Source organism: Mytilus californianus, unplaced genomic scaffold (genome assembly GCF_021869535.1).
Source record: "Mytilus californianus isolate M0D057914Y unplaced genomic scaffold, xbMytCali1.0.p SCAF_4, whole genome shotgun sequence".
Taxonomy (NCBI): domain Eukaryota; kingdom Metazoa; phylum Mollusca; class Bivalvia; order Mytilida; family Mytilidae; genus Mytilus; species Mytilus californianus.
Window position 1 is genome coordinate 47331816 of NW_026262690.1, and position 16315 is coordinate 47348130.

At 32.9% G+C, this 16315-nt stretch overlaps 1 long non-coding RNA gene across 2 annotated transcripts in view; it reads left to right on the top strand.

Annotated features, from left to right (window-relative positions):
* Positions 1-16315, top strand: part of LOC127738162 (uncharacterized) — a 67824-nt gene that overhangs the window by 41684 nt on the left and 9825 nt on the right. For both annotated transcript variants that reach the window (XR_007999947.1, XR_007999948.1), the window contains exon 2: positions 1314-1973. This is a non-coding gene — a long non-coding RNA (uncharacterized LOC127738162). The remainder of the gene's footprint in view (positions 1-1313; positions 1974-16315) is intronic.

The following is a 16315-nucleotide window of genomic DNA, read 5'->3' on the forward strand; positions in this document are numbered from 1 at the left end:
CGTTTTCAAGAAATATTTTATACTTGGGATTGTACGTCATCATTGCTAATTAACTTTTAAATACCGCCATTTTGATTTGACATTTTTACTGGAGTTATAAGACATTGACATTTTTTTTATCATTGAACGTAACACAATGACTAATTTTTAGTTGATAAAAGTTATAATCATACATGTGCATTTCAGTGATTGTCTAGTATTTCAGGGATTATATAACATAAGTTCGTTAATTCCTAGTTTAAACAAGAGAAAATCTGTACAAGAAAGGCGAGAGGTACCAAAGGGATATTCAAACTCGTAAGCCAAAAAAAAAACTGACAATATCTAGACGAAAAACGACAAACAACAGTACACAAAAAATCAACATAAAGACTGAACAACACGAACCACACCAAAAACCGAGGGTTATATCAGGTACTCCGGAAGGTTAAGCAGATACCGCTGTTACCCGTCGTGTTGCTAATATAACTACAAAGCCGGTGAATCTAATTCGGTAGGTCACATTTGAGGAAAAGAGGACAGGATTGTGGTTACAACAATTGGAACATACCCGTCGTCATCTGTGAAACAGATATTCCATAACGGTCAACCAACTTATGATTTTCGAAGGGATGATTTCAACTTCACCACTTGGAACTTTTAGTCCAATAGCTTCCTTGAAAGCAGCAACCCTCTATCAAGGAAATCATGATAAGAAATGCAAGCTCTGGAATATCGTATCAACTAAGAGATATATACATCATATATAGGTGATGCTGGAATGTTGCTACATAGCTTTGTACGTATCTTTTTTCGCTGTTTATGTAGGACCGCAGAATTTGATAATTTCAACTGAGCTTGTTTACAGTAACTGCGAGCACATTTTGATACGATGTGGTTTATTATCGCCTTTCCTGGATTTTTTTAAGGGTTTGATGATTTTGTTTGTTTTATTGCAGTATTGTTTTATCATCTATTATATATTATACCGCTTGTATGAAGTAAAGTGTTCGTTCTGCACTGATTTTGTCTGTACATTCCGTATGTGCCTTTTATTACACTGGTCTAGATTGTCACGTACATTCCATATCGGTCCTAAAATTTTCTTAGACCTGACGAGTTGAGCATCAAACAGTTATGGTACGATAATCAGCAGCACGTACTGCCTTTCTTTACGTTTTTTTTTTGTTGTAATCATTTATATTCATCTTCTATATGAACAAAATAAAAATATGAAATAAAAAAAATGGAAGTACTGTTGTGATATACAATTTGAAAAATGATTCGAACTCGTATCCAATTTGTCACTTTGTATTTCTGTTTTATAATTTCAGGAGTCTAAATAAAGGAAATCTATATAAAGATGTCATCCGATACAATTCTTCTAGGACCTAATTATTTGTTTGTTTGTTTCCTTTTATTGGATTGCGCATTTCCTGTCACGAGTAACAGAACAAATAACTCAACACTTTATTTGAATGAACACCATTTAAATTCAATCTCAGAAAAGAAGCAAGGCGGAAATGAAACAGAGAATTTAGAATTAAGTTTCGTGTCCCAAGACAATTCCACAGTTTATCATATACATAAACAAGATAAAAGCAAATACAAGAATAGCAGCAGGGACGTCAAGGAAACGCAAGGTTCTTTTCAGAATTCTGTGAATAATTCTATCACATTTGTAAAAGACGACGAGGAAAAAAAATCAAATTTACGAGACAATTTGAGCGATAGGACAACAAATACAATGTACATGATTGAATTAACCAGTGTTGATGACAGCAAATTGCAATCAAATCAGATCACAAAAGAACCAGCTCTTAAAGATTCAGTCAATACTAACGAGGTCAACAATACAGAGAACTTTCAGTTCAATATCTCAGACAGTCACTCAAAAGATAAGCATACGACTATTTCCGAGTTTAAACATAAAGACTCCCTAAAGATAACTGCTATGATTCCCAGACATAAGATTTTGAAACACTTGAGTTTAGGTAGGTAATCTGTTGTATTTAAGATAACAAGAACCCAAATTTATAAAGGAAACACATGAATTTGGTCTTTGACATGTTTTCATTTAGGTATTCTTTCTTTTTTACTGATTTATACAATGTATATTATACATCAATTCTTTAGAATTACTCTACTTATTGCATACAAATTAACGGGGATCTGATCTGCTCTGGTAGAACCAGAAACGTTCTAAGCTTAACAATGGTCTGGTCTGGTCAGCTTTATGCTAAAGTAAACTGCTTGTTTCTAAAATTAACTTCTGTTCAGAACCGTTTTGTATTAATTAATACCACTAATGAAATGTCGAAGTTATATTAACGCGGATCGCAACGAAATGGTGGGTGGGATTTGGGAAGAATGAAAAACGTTGTGATATCCAGACGAAAGGAAAATAATTTTGGCTAAATGATGTTTTCCCTTAAAAGAAGAATAACGACGAAATTTCAGCAAAAATATGATACGTATAGAATACCTATCTGTACGTTGAAAACACCGACAATCTGTTTATTGTTCTATTACTGGTATTTTCTCCTCTCTTAGACAGTTTTAACCTCGACAAAAGCAAGCTTGATAACTTCTTCACGGACATTGTGACGTCGCTGATAAATCCTGCCTGCGTCTCAAAGCCGTGATTCGAGAATAACGGAGAGACTGGTCAGGGTCATATTGGCAAAGGAAAAGACGACAGTTAAATGTATATCGCACAAACGATTTAAACAATCAACCCTTCCGTTAACATTCAAACATGCTAGACCGAAGAACAAGTGATCAGTATCCTCGAGCTTCTCATTGACAACATATTTTTTTTTAATTTGGAGGTAGTATTTTCCACCAGCTAGGTTGTTGGCATTCCTATAGGAACTAACTATGCACTTCACCTTGACGACATTTTCTTATTTTCCTATGAGTCGGATTCCATTAGACACTTGTAAAAAACCAAGAGATCAAAGAAGCTAGATCATTTAATTTCACCTACAGGTATATTGATGATGTTTTCTCCATAAACAATCCAAACTTTTCTATTAATATATCCTGCTGAACTAGAGATTAGCAAACAACAGAGATTGCATTCTCCGCCTCATTTTAGACATATACCTCGAATTCGACTCCAGCGGTTATCTCAGTACCAGAATCTATGACAAACGAGACGATTCAATTTTGAAATTTTGAATTTTCCTCAACTTAGCAGCAATATACAAACTTCACCCGCGTATGGAGTATACATTTCTCAACTCATACGATGTTGAAGAGCTTGGCGCTGCTACTCAGAGTTTGTAAGATGTCATCGGTATCTTAACAAAAAAATAATGAGTCAGGGTATTGTCAAAGAATGTCTCGTTCTTTTTCTCAAAAACTTTATCGAAAGGCACAAATACCTAATACATGTACATGTAGATAAATATACAATGTCAACTTCACAAATAATACAGGATAGTATTGAGGTCCTGACGTTATGTATCAGTTTATTTACTTTGCAGTTTTCCCCCTTTCTTTTCTTTGTAATATTATGTTCTTTTAGTAGTTTGACTCTTGGTGTGGCTCGATATTTGTGCATAAATCTTTCGTGTTTTTGACTTTTACCGTTTGCATTGCGGGTCGGTACAGAGGTGCGATTCGGACGCATGAAGTTTTCATATTTTCATTTTGTATATCCTTGTATTTAAATTTTACTTAATTTGTAATTTATCAGAAAAGTTAAAATGTCATAATGATTTACTATACTGTACTATCAACTACAAAACTTGTTCTTGTGGCGTTAATTGTATGTTTGTTTTAATATTTCAAAGTCAGTTGTATTGTATATTTATGATATATGTTTACACAATTTTTGCTGCTGGATAGCAATGAGTGATTATGCCTTTTTGGCTTGCCCAGACAATTTTATCAATTTTTAAATAACATCATACAAGTGGTAGGTTTAGTAAGCTATAAAACCAGCTTAAACCCACCGTTTTCTGCGGAAATGCCTGTATCTAGTCCGGAATATGACAGTTGTTTACCATTCGATCCGTTGGTTGATATAGTCGAACGTTTGATTTTGTCAGGTTTTATGGACTTCCCCCTTTTTGAATTTACCTTGGAGCTCGGTATGATAATATACTAGTCAACAAAAGTAACGATACACAAGTTTGAACTCCAATTTATCATAAAATATAATAAATAGGAAAAACTGTTAAATTATCCAATGAAAAACATTCATTAGCAAAGCAAATGCATATGATTAAAAGAATCTGACCAAATTGGAAAGTGAGAAAATACCGTTTTGTTGAACACAGAGGTCAAATTTATTTTTGCGGGAAATGATGACAAAAATCGGCACTTAATTTCGAAGATGAGAATTAAGTATTCAAATTTCTGCAAAGGCATTCAAAATTTTAAGCAGACCATGTTTAAGTTTAAAGTTTTAAGTTCTAATATCGATTTTTGAATTTTTGGGTGAAAATACGATTTTTGAAATAACAAAAATTGCAATAAAAAAAATCGCGTATTTGCCTTAAATCAATGGTTTCGATAAGAAAATAACACTCTGTAAATATTAGGCCAATTGGGCAACTATTTACCTTGGTACAGTGTATTCAATTTCATTATATATGGAAAATGCATGGCCATGTATCGTTTCTTTTGTTAACTAGTATACATTTTCTAAAAGAATAGCTAACATTAGAAAACAGTAATATTCTTTTTGCCACAAATGTGAAATAAAAACTTTATCAATTACAAATGTAACTATTTCGGTTCAAAATAAAAAAAAAAACAATTTTAATTAAAAACCAATTGTTCCACCCAAATGTTCTTCTTTTGATAGAAAAGTATTCAATTTAGATTTATAAAGTCAATTTTGCTTTCAGATGATAGCTTTATTTACGTTGATTCAATATATATATCTGGTTTTTATATACTTGTGCTCAAAATAAAGGTGATAGGTAGGTACTTTTGGTTTACAAAATTCCACTCCGGTTTCAAATGAACCTTAATTCACATCGATTCCTAAAATATAAAGTTCTAGTAAATTTTACATTAAGATGATGACAAAAATGGCTACTTCCGGTTTATACAATGTCATTTTCAGTTGACCTTTCAAGGTCATATGTCTTACAGCCCAATTCAAAAAACCATATGACTTTATCATGTACAAATAATAAGTTACTGTAAAGCTCAAAATCTAGAACATCAAATTAAACTCTGACCTTGACCTAAATTTCAAGGTCAAAAGTAAGGACCTCAAATCAAAAGACCATAGGTTTCTACTATATATGGATAATGAGTTATATCACCATACAGCTAGTTTTAAATATGAAAGGGGAGAAAACTCCCATTTAATGTCAACGTACCCTTTCAACCAAAATTTTTATGTTACATGTCGCATATAACAATTCTGTAAAAATATATATTGTCGATATCTTATACGGCTTCTAATAATAAGTAATAACAAGCCAAAATCAAAATTTAGAACATGACCTTGACCTTTGACCTTGACCTTATTTTTCATTTTGTGGACCAAGGATCTCAAATCAAAAGACCCTAGGTCTCTCTCACCAATGGTTTACCACTTACAATTACATTTCACTTATTTTAAATACAGAAGGGGAAATAAATCTCATATGGAGTCTCCGGAAAGCATCGGTTAAAATTAAATGTAACATTCTGAGGATGTAGCGAGCAATTCGGAAAAATAAATGTGTCGCTTTTTCTTACGGTTGAGAAGGAGTAGGCATAACAAGAAAAGCAGTTTTTGGGGAGATAACTTTTACAAAGAAAAGTGTTCGGTTAAACAGGGTCAGTTTCAAAAGCGTATAAACTGTACAATATTATATACAAAATATTTAAGCGACATCTTTTGAAACATCAATACAGCGCAAGAAAAAAATTAGGCGGAAGAAAAAATATGTAGAAGTACCGCGAGGCCACCATTTCTTGCCTCAATTTTTGTTTATGAAAGATCGTTACAGTGCAACAGAAGGCACATGATTTGTAAATATATTTCTTCTTAGTGGTATTTGATTTAATCACCATAAATGTCATTGGGTATACCTTTCTACAAGTCTATTCAAATGGAGACCCCTCACAGGACTGATTAAGAAGATCACCTGCAGACAAAACCGTTCAAGAAGCAGACTGGTTCATAGTCTGATTTTATAAACAAGATAAGGCAGATTAGTTCCTGGACAGGTCTGATCCATGCCAATCATCCATACAGGTGATTTCAACACTTTAAGTGTCCCTAGTACACGAAGAAGAATTAAGAAGCTCACATGTTCAAACAAATGTATATGTGTTAATTCAATAATATATTTTTCTCAATAATACATATATGAGCTCGAATAGCTCTTATTCTATTTTATATAATACCAGAAGTTATATATAATGAATAGGAAGAATATTTGAATGGAATTTTCAGCTGCTGGCAATATTTGTATACTGAAATATCAATTACATTTTTACTGCTCTTCATTCCTAATGTAGTACGACTTAATTAACGAACGTCTATAAAATTCCTTAGAACATGACATTATAATCCATTTCTTATGTGTAGTATAGTAAATATAATGATAAGTCAGTAATTGTGTTCATGGTGCGATGAAAAATATTTACAATGCTGTTGAATTTGTCTATAACCAGGTGGAATTCCATAAAGTATCTCGTATTTTTCAATTTTTACGTATCATTAAACTCGTCATGAAAATACTTTGACATTTGTCGTACTTTTTAATGAAAATTAACGTTAGTACTAACGATAGAAAGCTGGTAAAAATCATTGGATACTTTCTCAAAAGATTTTTTGAACCTAGTTGATGATCGTACTAATAAACATATCGAAAGTACATTAAAACAAAAGTTACTACTAAAACGGTTGAATATTTGGCTATTCTTTTTAGGTCTCTAATTTGTTTGGTCGTAAAGATCCCCATAGTACGGTGACAAGTAAGGTAAATTCAAAAAAATAATGGACCGAAATACCTCACGGCTAATTTTGGTCTAATTTTGAAGATAAATATTATATCCTTTGATTAAGGCATGTCGTAGAGTGCCAAAGTGGTGCAGATTTTTGAAAACTGTGGTCAAAGGTTAAAAAGGGGGATTTTAGAAAATCGGAATTTTTGGACATTTTGGACAATTTCTCGGTAGTACCTCATTATAACTGAGAAAAAATTTCTATGGAATCATGCTCTGGGAATGCTCTACGAATTCAGCTAGTCATATTTATGCCTGATTGCCAGAGATTAGTGATGTATACTTCTGAGATCAAAACTGCAACAATATTAAAACCAGCTAGATACATGCATGGGTTTTGTTTCGACGCCTTGTAATTGTCTTTTTTGCCAATTCCGATTAAAGAAGACGTGTCGCATCATTTAAGAGCATGAACAGCTGGTAGTGTGCCAGTCAGTGGTCCAATAACTAAAAATAAGTATGTTTTGAACGGGTAAAAACCATTTTGTGTTTTTTGTTTGAAGAAACGCTTCCAGTCTGAAACCACAATTCATCATGTTTGACATCTGAGGAAAAGACCTAATTAGAAATAAAATATAAGTGGCCGATGATTTTAATATAATGCGACCCCTGGAATAACTTTTTCCTTTCTGTTCATTAGCAAAATGAGACGGCAGAATAATTCTTATATCTGTCTCTTCATTCACTTATAGATCCGGCACAAAATTGCTTCACAGTCCATAGATTTTTAAAAGATCCCGCTAGGAGTATTTCGTCATGGTCTTGCAAATCAAAATCATTGTAGTGTGGTATGCATAGTCACCTACAAATCTTATCAACACCTGTTTAATTTCAGGTTTCTTACAATCTCTAATTGATCTGCATTCAATGTCTTGAAGAACCTTAGATCTACCACCATTTGAAATATATCTTGTTCTCTCTTTGACGCATTCCCTGTTTCTATTCTCAATTTTACTCCTTATTCTTCAAGTTCTGCTGATTTTGTAGAATGTTCCTCATTATATCGATCAAACACGTCCACGACACAACCTAAGTTTTCAAAACAAGCTATTATGGTTTTAAAGGCGTCCTTGGCAAAATCTTCAAAACTGATGTACCTTTTTACATAAAGACTTTGTACAATACCCATACCATCTCTGATCAGGGGTGTACTGGTTTTTAATGCAGGTATATCACACAGCTAAAGGTATTCTTTTCCGTACAGTACCACATGAGAGTGCATTGTAATCATCATCCATATGAAAATAATTGTCATTTACTAACCAGGCACAAATATTTATCCGAAAGATAGAAATAAAATGTAAAGCTGTTGGAATAATAAATTTTGACGGAAATAGATAGTCATAATTTGAAATTTCGAACGATCGTAAATTGCAAATCATGAAGGATCTGGAAGAAAGGGACAATATGTATCTAGCAAACTATACGACAACGAAAATGCTTTTTTTTAACAAACAGATCATCATGTAGACTTTCTGTTAGTTTTTGGAAAGCAACATCATGCTCCGACTGATTTGAAGCATCAGAAGCAAGTAATTTTTTTTCAGTTCAACCAATAGTAAACAATGCATGCTGATTGATGCAGCGCCTTGTACTTAAGGATTAAGCTAGAGCATGGGCAAAACGAGAAAAGATTGAACTAGACTCTCTGTCAGAATGGGTTAAAACAATTAGGTCGTTGAGAAAACGAATTTTCAAGTTAAAACACTGTGTAAATGTTCGAACTAATTCCGTTTTCAGAGCCAATGAGGCTGTAAAATGTAGGAAGTCTCTTCACGACAAATATGGTGTTGTTCCTGCGGCCTAAGCTTCAAGCAATATTGTTTTTTTACGTAAATCCTATTACTACGAGTGTCTCAAGGAATTAGGAATAAATGAACATTCAGGTATTCCCACATCCAAACGTAACCTTCGATAAAGATGAGATTTTGACAAACCACAAGCCCTTCATGACCTATTGAATATTTAAATGAACAACAAATCTGAAGTAATATATGGAGAGTAAACTTACCACTGGATAGTCTGCCTGGTAATTTGCGTCATTTAAACACAATTGGCACGCTCAAATGAATCGACATGCCTTAATTGATTATCTCGTTGTATGACATTTGTCTGCAGAATAAATATTTGGACCAATCTAATGGTAATGTTATTGAGCATGTTTATAACGAAAGTTGATTCATCATCACACGCATTGTTTTTCCCTAATTCTTTTCCACAATTCAAATGTATCAAAATGTATTCTTCTTGTACATGTATAGGCTTTATAACGCGACCTCTACTTTACTTGTTCTTATTCAATGGAATTAGCACTGCCCATAATTTTCCGGATTAACTCGGATGTGTTCCAATTTGATTTAAAATTAGTCTATTCGAAAAAATCACTTCAAAAGTTATTAAACCTTAACATCTGTACTAATTCAAACATCTAGACACAAACATTGATAAATATCTTTATTCTTATTTACAAAAATTAAGAAAATGCATATTTAATTCATTGTGAAAAACACAGCAATTCATAAGTCAGGGGGAAATAGTAAAACTGCTATATTATGAGTATTTTAAAAAGACTTGTAAAAGTTGATTTGTATGCTCTATCAAACTTTGATATATTAAAACTTCTTAAGTACTGGGGTTTTTTTTCTTACTAATTTTAAAATTTGGCCAAAATCGACTACGGTTGATGTGTGTAAGAAATTTAATATACTTTGACAGACGGTAAGATTGAAAAAAATGCCACATGCAATTGAAATTCTTCAAATTCACTCTATGTGTATTTTATCTAATATTTAATTTTGATATTAAATGAAAGCTGACACATTACTCTTTCATTTCATAGCAAATATTTGCAGCTGTCTTCATTCAGGAATTAGTTATAAGCGGTCCCGTGTTTGATAATGAAAAAGAAAAAAATTAGAAAATCACGCTTTACCGCGATTTTACAAAAAAAACTGCACCGTGGGAAAACTCTACGACAGGGCTAAAATGATAATATAATGTTTACTCTATCATCATGTGGATTTTCAGCAGTGAGGTATGTCGGTCCATTAAACTCTTAAAATAAGCGACTTTCCTTGATTTGTCACTCCACTACTACGTTTCCAAGAACGAATACATTTTGGGCTTTCAAATTTTTAAACTGGTTATTAATTCATTTTTAGAGCAGATAAGTTTTAGTTTTTCTAGCTTTATAAAAAATTCCACGTTTCCATTCTCAGTTCTATTCAAAGAGGTTATATTTACACGCTTTTTGTTGAACATTGCACCTGCTACATTTTGTACTTAAGGGACCAAATTTCCGTTTTGTTGTATTTAAAGTTCGAAATACCATTTAATTGTATCGGATTTCTTTACAAACGTGGGTATATTAGACGATATCGTGTATTATATTAGTCATGGTGTTATGGGTGAAATCTACTTGGTAGAAATGTCGCCGATATTATAGTATAGGACCGATTTATATCAGCAGTTTAAATACTTAAGTTCGGTAACTTCTTTGATGTTGATACGGTACAATTTGATATTGAATTAATTTCCCTGTTTTTGTTGCCTAGTATATTGATATAGTACATGATAGTACCTTTATGTTTTGATTTTGATTGTAAATTCATCTATTATATATCTTTTGTTATTTCTCTACTCGATGATAACAGAGGAAGTTGTGAGTATCCTAAAAGCTAGATTAATCACCCCACATGTTCAAGTGTATGTCAATAGTCAGGAGCTTCGTCAGTACTTGTCTTTAGCTATGGTTCATTTCTTTGGAAATCTTGGTATTGATGTCAGGTCTTTGAAGGTCTCTGTTTTATCTATATACTACTTGCTAAGACCCTTTAGCGATAAAAATTTGAAGTATCGGATACACAATTGTATAGTATGGTACTTTATCCTCTTTATATCTTAAATTGTGTATATGTGTGTCATTGAGGTATATCCTATATATCCATGGGTATTGTTAAAACAAGTTAAATATTTTGTTAACGTTTTGTGTTTGTCTGTTCTAGTTCAGAAACTAGCGTTACAACATTGCGATACTACAAATTTCAGTACCTTTATTCCTACCACTTCCAATGAAAATATTTATCGTAGTTATAAACATCGTAACACACTTTGACTTAAAGCTGACACTTTTCATGATGCATTGGCTTCCTAAATTGATATAAAATCTTTATCTGCATTAGGTAAATGTTATGTGCTGACTAATAATATTATTATAGTTAAGGGATTAATTATCAAAAATTCTTGACAAAGCTTATATAATAGCAGTGCTAACTATGTGTGGGGTGTTTCAAAATTCCTTGTATAAGCTGCATTTCTTTGAGGATCAATATATAAATAAGACCTGAGATGAAATATGACTGCCATTTAGGCAACTAATCACACGAGCCCATTAAATTTTATAATTGCTTACATCTATTGCTGTGTGTTTCTTTATTCAACATTGGCTAGAGGTATAGGGGGAGGGTTGAGATCTCACAAAACATGTTTAACCCCGCCGCATTTTTGCGCCTGTCCCAAGTCAGGAGCCTCTGGCCTTTGTCAGTCTTGTATGTTTTTTTTAATTTTAGTTCATTTATATGTTTTGGAGTTTAGTATGACGTCCATTTTCACTGAACTAGTACACAGTTTTATTTAGGGGCCAGGTGAGGACCACCTCCGGGTGCGGGATTTTCTCACTGCGTTGAAGACCCATTGGTGGCCTTCGGCTGTTATCTGTTCTTTGGCCGGGTTGTCTGTTTGACATATTCCCCATTTCCATTCTCAATTTTATCTACGTCATTTTGTCTCTGGTGAATAGCTGGCTCATAGGAAATCATACGACATCTTTTTATTTTATTCAACTAGATTCTTGAGAACTTAATCCTCTTTTGTTAACTTTGTCTTTTATTTACCTGTTCACTAGAATGTTTATTTTTCTGTTCCCATGTTTGCACGATTGCATATACTATTCACAGACATACCCAGGAGTTTTGAAATATATGTGCATTTTAAAAGACAATAACATCTTTGTGTGCCCATTTTCCCTGACAATTACGCTCGCATCCCTAGTACATTAGTCTACTGCCCTTTTTCGACTGTAGTCTGTAAAATATTTTCGTTTATAAAATGACTAACTTGGATTCTATGATGATGTTATGAAATCATGATTCAAAAATAGGGAAATCTTTGTTGAACATGCAGAAGTCCAATATAAAATTGATAATATTAATGAGCTTGGGATTTCTTAGATCTGATAAAGTTTCGATTGTCCTATTACCAATTGACATGTTTACATAGTCGGGATGGCGGAGGAATCATGGATAGCATGAGATGCTTTTACCGATCGTCGACCGTTTGGAGCTCATGTTGATATTGAGAAAATTAATTAACGGGTTAAGAATTCCTTTAATTTGTTTTATTTTGGTTGGTATTGTCCAAATAAATTTTCAAGTTTAAAATTTTAAGTTGTTTTCTCTTGATTTGTATATTTTTTAATTCAAAAGTTAAGAAAATCGGTTAACTGCTGTCGCTTTTTTATTTAAGCGTTAAGGCATAAATAGATTGTTTGAGGAAAATTTCTAGAGAAACGGCTTCTAAGATTTTTAATCTTGATTTTGAAATTTGGTTTTTCGAAATTTTGTCGGAAATTGAATTATCTAAATTTGAACCATCGATTATGTGACTGGTTGTCAAAACCAATAAAAGAGTCATATTCACTAAAGGTAAAATATAGCGATTTCCACTTTCAACACACTTTGTGGTCCTTAAATAGATGATAATGAACCGACATCACTCTTCTTATCGTTTTCCGATCAAAAGTAAGTAAATCAAATATATTTATGAAGAAGTCGTTGTTTTCCAAGTATTGGCCATTTTTACTGTCTAGTTGTCTAATACCAAATTGGATTGATGCCATATAATGCCAGTATATCTTACTATCACTTTATTAATAGGCTTAAGGTTATAAAGATTTTGATTTATTACATTTCATAGGATTTCATTAGAATAGAAAACACATTCTCAAATCAGAATGTAAGAAAAGTTTTTTTTAATTTTTATATATCGTCATTTGAAGATTACTTTACGAGAAAATTACGTAATCAGCTATGTCTTTCTTGTCTATGTAGAATAAACTCATCATATATACAAGGATTACAATTTTGTCCGCCAGACAAAAGACTCACCAGTGAGACGCTCGAGTCAAAAATGTTTTAAAAAGCCAAATTAAGTACGAATTTGAAGAGCATTGAGGACCCAAAATTCCTAAAGGAGATAATCTCTGCCTGCTTGTTCCTTTTATTTTTTTTTATCCTATTTTATATATATATTTTCCAACTAACATATGCAAATAAGGTGACATGTCGAATTATCCGCCAAAGACCAAAGTCAAGAATGTGAGCAGCTACAGGTCACATTCCGTTGCTGTTGTTGTGTTTTTTTGTTTGGTTTTTTTTTTGTATTTTTGTGATTTCCTCTGTCTGTTTATCTATATGATATTCTCTATTTAAACTAGTATGTTGCGTTTGTCATGTGATTTCTTCTTATTTTTTGTCTTCGTGCTTTGTGCCTTTTTAAAAGCCTGTTTTCCAATCTGTTAGTCAAATGTGTTTACGTTCCGTAAAACATATTCTTTATTTCTTTGTATATCCATAACATTTAGTCATGTCAAAATTATAATTTAAATTTTAGAAAAGTTAAAGAAAATTAAACGCTGTTCGACAATTGGTCGGTAAATTCAGGTCAAAAACATCTTAATGTATGTCTATAGATATAGATATACCATCTTTTCCGCAAGTTTATTTTTTTCTGTTTGGTATTAAATTAATAATTAAGATCCATTTTGTTACATCTGGTGATCCGTTTATTTGGCAATCGCCATGGTAGTCAGCAGGGTTTAAGAACATACGTTGTTCGACCTGCTAGTCAAATGCGTTTTGTTAAAATATACTTTTTCACTTTTTTGGTCTTATGGAAAATGTTGTTTGTACTGTATTTAGACCCCTCTACCAAGAAATTTGTTTTGCATGCACACGTATAAAAATTGCGGTTTTTATCCAACGCAATCATAGGTTTGGACGTTGTTTTCAATTTAGACTTGTCTTTAGATATATATATATATATAAATACTTTAATTACTGTGATATTTGTATAAGACATATATGCTTCCCTTATTTTTTGTGGGACCCTCAGAAAGTAGGGATTGCGGGTACATGCCCAACTTTTCTGAATCCAGGCTAGTCATATAAAATGACCTTTCATTTATTATTTATCTGATGGCAAACATGCAATATCTTTTATATATGAAATTTCATTTGGTTCTGATCGGATGAAAATCACTCCAGCCAGTGGCAATATAGGATCCCGATAGGCCAATTTTCAAAGATTTCTACAATGCGAAACATTTTATAACTTCCCGTTTTTGCTGACTTTTGAAGACAGGGTGACAAGGATAGCCGCATTGTTGGCATATAGTTCCCATTGAAATCTTCTGGAAAATCACAAATTTTTTCTCAAACAACTTGGCTTATTTCACTAAATTTGGAAGGCTAACTTTGTCAGCAGTTGTCTTCTGTTGAGGAATTAAGAGGAAATTTTAAAAGATGAGTAGTTCAGACTCCTATTTTTTGGTGCGATGTTAGATTTGTTTTTAGAACGTTTGATACTTTCTTTTTTCCAATTTTTGGTTTTTAGTACAATTGAAGAGAAATTAGTTGTCGAATTCCGTACATAGTAAATCAATACTTCGATATCTGTTGAGTTTTGTAATGAATGGTGAAAACTGTAGCGAGTTTATGTTCATTTCTTGATCTAGCCACAATAGTTGTACGGTGGAGGATTGAGGATGAATTTTTGAATCCTTTTAAGACTGCCATGAAATATAGAAAATGAAAAAGAAACGTCATATTGTACGGTTTTTACTTCAGGATTCCTGTTTGAATGACCTGAAATATTTCAGCGATTTAAATGGATATCTGAACACACGATTCATCAACATCTATCATCGATACTACTCTGGATAATAGATGGCATGATGTGGTAATTATTGAGGTTTTGGAATTCAGAAAGAGACAAAAGTAATTTACCGATGTTCATTTCTGGTAAATAGAAAAAGGAAGAAGCAATATATTGCAATGGAAGGTACATCAGTAGATTGCATCATGTCTTGTGTAATTAAATTGGTTGCAAGGTTAATAATAATGGATGAGTAATGTAAAAAAAAGTTAATTAATACCAAAGGAATGATTACTTTAATTAAATTTATATTTCTTGAAATAATTGGCAAATCATGTAAAGATGCCCTGCTCACCCCCTTTTCAGTTTATTTCCCAGTAATCAATTTTCTTGCCTTGAAATGTCTTATTCGCAGAGTCGTTTTTTCTTTGAAATATGGTATGAAGACTTTTCTTGCCAATTAGAAATGATTTATTACTAGAGAGTTTGTAGTTAAAATTGTAATGTCACCGAAAAAGTTATTGGAAAATAATTATTATATCGTAAATCTTAATAACCATAAAAAGGAGATATGAGCATACGTCAATAAGGCAAAATTCCAAAGACAATAAAAACAAAAATTATTTAGAGGTCTTGAAACTAGACGGGTATCTTTACAAATTGCCATGCTCTTAATCGCACCCGAAAAATCTAAAAATGAAAAATACCATCGAGAGATAACAAAGGACAACTACAAACGAGGTTACTCACTCGTAGGAGTCCTATAAACAGGTAGTCCTAAGTCAGGAGCCTGTTGTTCAGCGGTTGTCGTTTGTTGGTGTGGTTTATAGGTGTTTCTCGTTTTTTATATAGATTAGACCGTTGGTTTTCCTGTTTGAATTGTTTTACAATAGTCATTTTGGGGCCCTTTATAGCTTGATGTTCGGTGTGAGCCAAGGCTCCGTGTTGAAGGCCGTACTTCGACCTATAATTGTTAACTTTTTATACATTATGACTTTGATGGAGAGTTGTCTCATTGGCACTCATACCACATCTTCTTATTTATAGTGGCGGATTTAAATCACTTCCGAGGTTCTTCATTTGTCAAACCACTGACGATGTTTTTCGCTTGCGAGAGACACATAAACAGGTAGTGGTGAGGTTAAACCACTGACGAAGTTCCATTACGTAAATGCACGAGAGCCACATAAATGGATAGTGTGTGTGTGTGTGTGGGGGGGGGGGGGGGGGGTAAATCACTGACGATGTTCCATTACGTAAATGTACGAGAGACACATAGACAGTTGGTAGCGGGGTTAAACTACCGAAGGTGTTAAACTAGTTTAGTTCATTCGCGCAATGTATTGTAAACATTAACATATTCGTTATATGTTATATTCGCATTCATAAGTTGAAAAACTGTGTGAATGACCGACCAAAGTCCGTTTTCAGAGACAAA